Source organism: Giraffa tippelskirchi, chromosome 12, assembly GCF_054371585.1.
Source record: "Giraffa tippelskirchi isolate mGirTip1 chromosome 12, T2T-mGirTip1v1.2.pri, whole genome shotgun sequence".
Lineage (NCBI taxonomy): Eukaryota > Metazoa > Chordata > Mammalia > Artiodactyla > Giraffidae > Giraffa > Giraffa tippelskirchi.
In genome coordinates this window covers 138,291,551-138,297,550 of record NC_137286.1, presented here as the reverse complement: position 1 = coordinate 138,297,550, position 6,000 = coordinate 138,291,551, and the positions used below count along the sequence as shown (strand labels likewise).

The window sequence follows — 6,000 nt, the reverse complement described above, 5'->3', positions numbered from 1 at the left end:
ACCTAGAGAGTCTGTGCACTGCAATGGAAGGTCCCACTTGCTGCAACGAAGACCTGGTGCAAAATAAATGAATAATTTAAAAAAAGAGAAGATGGAGAAGAACAGAGGTGGACCTTTGAAGAAGGATATTTCACAGGTACAAAGCAGGTCTGCGCAAGGTGAATTGTACCCGAGGGAGAATGAGGAGAGCTGTCTGGCTAATCGGTGCCTCCACCAACCCCTTCTTTGCCTAGTTTCCTTTTGTACTGCACCCTTGACTCCAGCAGCTCACCTAAACTCCCACTGTCTAACTCAGCTCCAGAGTGGAATCCTGGGCATGCTAATGGAATTCTGCATCTCATCTCTTTTGCAGTTTTCAATATTATCTCCAACTAAATCCCACCCCAGATGGGGAGACAGAGGTGAAATTTAGGCACTTACTAGAAATTCTAATATTACTTTTTACTTTTTCATCTCCTAGTTTGCAGTGACCTGTCATCTCATCCTATCCTCCATGGCCTGGTACTTCTGAAAGATCTTGGCTTCAGTGATTGCACTTCTGATTAGATCAGAGCTCCCAGGTAAGTCCCAGGTAAAGGTAAGTCCTTTAGGAATATCTGCTGTGCTGGGGTTCGACTGGAGCCTTGAGAGCTTCGTGGTGACTGTTTGACTCATCTTGCACTGTTATCTCTCCTTTGGTGTGTTTATTTTCTATTGCTGCCTCACAAATTACTGCCAATTTAGAGACTTAACCCCCACTGACGAGCTCATAGTTCTGGACATCAGAAGTCAGGGTGGGCTTAGCTGAGTTCTCTTCTTAGGGTCTCACCAGACCAAAATCAAGATGTTGGCTGGGCTGAGCTTCTATCTGGAGACTCTAAGAAAGAATCTGTTTCCAGGTTCATTCGGGCTAATGGAAGAATTCAGGTCCTTGCTGGCTGTCAGTAGGGATGACCCTTAGCTTTTAGAGGCCACCTACATTCCTTTCTATTTGACCTCCTCCATCTTCAAAGGGACTCCTTTATCTTCTGTGTTTAGAATCTTTCTGACTTCTTCTTCTGCTATCAGTCAGAGAAAACTCCTGCTTTTAAAGGCACTTGTGGTTAGATTAGGTCTACCCAAGTAATCTCTCCTCTGATGAACTCGAAGCCAGTTGAAAAATCCCTCTAAGTACAACCTTGATCATAATCACAATGGAGGTATCTCATCATATCACAAATTCCACCCACAAGGGATTAGACAAAGATAAATATCACAGGGGTCATCCCAGGAATTCTACCTAGCACATTCAACAAAGGCACCGCTATATGCCTTCGCGTCTCCCAGTCTGGATGTCAGTGAGCTTGGAAGAGTACTGGTGCCAAACCTACTTCCCCCCGTCCCTCTATGTATTATTGATGGTCTTATTTGGTTTTTATGCACGCAAATCTTCTACTACTTGGATTGTGCAGTGCCTGGCTCATAGAAAATACCTGAAAGTAATCGAAAAAGACACGTGTACCCCAATGTTCATTGCAGCACTGTTTACAATCGCCAGGACATGGAAGCAACCTAGATGTCCATCAACAGATGAATGGATAAAGAAGCTGTGGTACATATACACAATGGAATATCACTTTTCCATAAAAAGGAATGCATTTCAGTCAGTTCTAATGAGGCAGATGAACCTAGAGCCTATTATACAAAGTAAGTCAGAAAGAGAAAAACAAATATCGTATATTAATGCATATATATGGAATCTAGAAAGATAGTACTGATGAGCTTATTTGCAGGGCAGCAATGGAGATGCAGACATAGGGAACAGATTTGTGGACCCAGTGGGGGAAGGAGAGGGTGGGACGAATGGAGAGAGTAGTGTGGAAACATACACACTACCATATGCAAAATAGATAGCCAGGGGGAATTTGCTCTATGACTCAGGGAGTTAAAACTAGTGGTCTATGACAACCTACAGGGGTGGGATGAGGTGGGAGGTGGGAGGGAGGTTCAAGAGAGAGGAGACATTTGTATACCTATGGCTGATTCATAGTGATGTATGGCAGAAACCAACACAATATTGTAAAGCAATTATGCTTCAATTAAAAATAAATAAATTGAAGAAAAAGAAAACACCTGATAGGATGTTGTAAGTATCACTCCATCATATGCTGGTGTCAGCTACAAATTGGCACTTGCCAAGGACACTTGCCATCTACCTCTACAAGGATTAAATCATGAACCACTGCAGCTGCTGACCTTCAGCACCCCCTGAAGGGAGTTCAAGGTGGAGAGCAAAAATGAGGCACTCTGTGCTCTGGAAAAACTGTCAGAACAGGTCTTCAGATAGATATTTTCAGGATCTGATTTTATGAACCCAATTCTTGCATCTCCTCTTATCTAGAAAAGCACTAAATTCCTTCAAGGTGACGTCTGCTCCTTGTAGCTAGCAGAAACCTCCTGCAAAAATATGTGCTTGATTGCATGTGCTTCCCTTTCACCAAAAGCATATTTATATTGACCTTCCCCCTATCTTTTTGGAGCAGTTTCTCATAGCTATCTGAAATACTGTGTCCCAGGCTGTAGTCTTCATTTTGCCCCAAATAAAACCTGCAGCTCCCATGTTGTGCACTTTTAAAAGTCAGAACATCTTTCAGTCAACTTGATGCTAGTTTGAACCTCTGAACTTGCCAATATCTGACTGTTTTTGCTCCACAAAAAATAGCAATTTCATAGAGTTCAACCTACAATATTAACAATAAAGATGAAGATACCAGTAAACATCTACTGAACACTGATGGTCCTGCAGGATGTGGGTGAGGAGCAGTGTGTCTCCAGTACGTGGTGAAGGGAGGCAGCTTTTTGTGTGCTTGGTATATCTCTGCAGGGACCTGGTTTGGGTCTAAGCATCTCCAGGTGTGGTCAGTGTATATGCCAATTTGGCTATTTATTTAGAATTTATGTTTCCAAGATAACATTTTTAGGAAGCCAGAAAGTAAATCATTTTAGAATTTAATCCAGGTAAGAGAGGTTAACCCTTTGGTCCTTTTCTAGGTAGGAGACAAGGGCTGAAGCATCCTGGGGTTTCCCACCATCAATAGACAGAGAAGGACATTGGTTACTGAGTGTAGCTTCAAATTTTGGGATGGCTTCTTAACTCACTGAAACTTGGTTACAGGCACACATTGAAGACCTAAGTGATGTATTTTTCCATGTGAATCCTGAGGTTCTGCTGGTCTTCAGAAATGAGTTGGAAGGCATAGAAGGAGAGGGTGGTAGATATTTCTGCCAGATTTGATTTCTCTCTGAGATGAATTTTTTCTTGCTGGAAAATTCTCTTCCAGCTCTCATCAGCTCTCTGTGCCCTTGAGCACTTTCGGCTCCCTACTAGGCTCCTGCTTTAATAACAAAGCAAAAATTTGCAATATCATAATGATTTTCTGAAGCAAAGGGGGTGCTTAGTAAAGCCTTCCATCCTGGTGCATTCAGGCTGCTATAACAAAATCCCACAGACTGGGTGGCTTATAGACAACAGGCATTTATTGCTCACGGTGCTGCAGGCTGAAAAATCAGGGTGTCAGCATGGTCTGGTGAGGGCCCTCTCCCAGGTCGTAGACATCATGTCCTGTCCTCACATGGCAGGGAGCTCTGTGGGGGCCTCTTTTATAAGGGCACTAATCCTATTCATGAGGACCCACCCCCCCACACCATGACCTAATTACCTCCCAAAGGCCCCACCTACCAGAACCATCATCTTTGGGTTAGGTTTCAACATGTGAATTTGGGGTGGGGAAACACAAACATTCAGACCATAGCAGCTTTGGGCAGTTAAAAGTTGGTTTCTTTGTCTCCATGATGGTCTTTGCTTCCAGTTGCATCAAACTGATGGCTGGCTTTGAGCTTTTCCTTTTAACTTCAACACACTGGGGGCCTGAAGCTTAATGGCTGCAGGTAGAAAGGACAATAGACATGTGGTCCTTTGAATGGATGGAGGTGGAAAAGTAAGCCCTTTGTCCTCAGAGGAGCACAGGGCTGAACCAGGAGCAGATCCCAGGTGTTGACTCACTGTCCTATGAGCCCAGACTGCTGTGTCAGGAACACGTGCTAAGTCATGTCCCAGTCACTGAAGGCTTCTGCTGACCCCCATCTGCCTCTGACTATTTTAGGATTTAGTCCTTCTGTCAGGAATTCTTTCTACTTAAACAAACACTCCCCCCCGCCCAGCCTTTTCCTTCCTCTTCAAGTCATCTGGTGCCATGCAATGAAGCCCTGACCTGGCAGATTTGAGATACATTTATTCACATTTCTGTTACATGATTCAGTGATAATCTCATATTTAGTGCAGGCTTTTACTTCTCCCCTTTTCAGGCTAACATGGGCTTGCCAGAAGTGGGGATCGTGTAAGCAATATTGTATATACAGGTGCTTCTTACATTTTGATGTTCACAAACTACCTGGGGATATTATAAAAGAAAAAAGCAAATCTGATCCAGTAGGTCTGGGTTATGACCTGATTTTTCCTATTTTCTTAGTGATGGAAAGCTCCCAGGTGATGCTGCTGGTGGTGGTCCGGAGTCCATACTTTGTGGATTTTAATGTACCTAAACATTGGAATCACCTAGGGGAATAAAAAAAAGCAAAACAAAAACAATGCCCAAGCTCCATCCCAGATCAAGCAACTCAAAATTTATGAGAGCAGGTTCCAGACGTAGGTATTTTTTAAAAAAATTCTTCAGATGATCTTATTTTGTGCCGAGTTGACAGCCCCTGGATTAGGAGTAGTGGTAGAAAGTATTAAATTCAGAAGCAGAAGTCAAAGTTTTTTAGCTCAGTGATGCTACTTCCTTAGCATGTAATTACTCAGAAAGATGCATGCAATTACTCTAGTTAAAACATGTAATAATCACAATAACGTCTATCCCCATTCATCCAGTATTGTTTTAGCCATATTACAAAGTTGTCTGTGATGACTCTCCATTCTATATAAGATAGACTCTCAGGTGGCATTAGAAACCCTCCATCTTGGCCATCCAGGGCTACTCCCCACCACACATTCATTTTGGTCACATCTCATCCCTGGATACACTATGGGCTTTCTAAGCCATCTGCCTTTGCTGAAGATATTCCCTCCGCTTTGAAATCTCCGTCTATGTACTCTCCTCTGTCAGACGCCTCAGACTATTCAGGTTCAGTCACAGCCATTCTTCAAGGCCTACTTTAAGTGTCAGTTCTTCTAAGAAGCCTTCCTGACTCCCTCTGCAGTCAGTATAAATCCACGTCTCAGAAAGCGCTTTCACTCTCTCTTATGGAATTTATCCGTCTGCTTTGCGTTAGTTATTTTTGTATATATCCGTTCTCTTCTCCAGTTTGTAAACTCCTGGCGGGCCAAAGACCATGTGTTTTCACTTAGGGGAACTCTATACACATTCACTGAAATTGGAAGCATGACCTCTGGGGACCAGGCCGAGAACAGTATCTGCAAGAAGTAGATTATGGCCACGACTTTGGAACCAGAGGCCATTTTAATTATAACCAGACTTGGTGGCTCCAGCATGGAATAACTCAGCTGAAGTGACTTCAAAAGGTTCCAGACAACTCAAGTCAACTCTGGTTCAGAGGCAGATTATGTCTGTCTGACACTGAGAACTTGAGGGGCTTGGGTTTGCCGTACTGTGGAAGGTTCACCTGGCATCTCAAATTGAGAATTCTTTAGGAAGGACTCAGGATGGGCTGGCAGTTCTCGAGGATCCTTTGTGTGGGAGGGAGGGCAAAGGAGCTAATGTATGTTGACTCCCAATCAGCTATTAGGCTGCATGTTTTATCCATATGATAACTGTGTGACTTAGGTACTATTACTCTTGTTTTAACAGTCAAGAAAGTGAAATTCAGCTGGATTAGTTTATTTGCCTGAGACCACACAGCTGATGCCCCTCACAACCCAGGTTTGCACCAAACTCTGATTTCAAAACCAATAATACTTATAAAGTACAGAATGTACACTTCATTGCCTTCCAATCCCCAGCTGAGATTTCCTTCCTTTCCGTG

At 43.2% G+C, this 6,000-nt stretch overlaps 1 protein-coding gene across 1 annotated transcript in view; it reads left to right on the top strand.

Annotated features, from left to right (window-relative positions):
• The first annotated feature begins 1,608 nt into the window (after window positions 1-1,608).
• The window catches only part of LOC145529138 (uncharacterized), a 38,397-nt gene continuing 34,005 nt past the window's right edge, over window positions 1,609-6,000 (top strand). The window contains exon 1 of the mRNA XM_081548876.1: window positions 1,609-1,665. The gene's annotated coding sequence lies outside the window, so the exon portion shown is untranslated. The remainder of the gene's footprint in view (window positions 1,666-6,000) is intronic.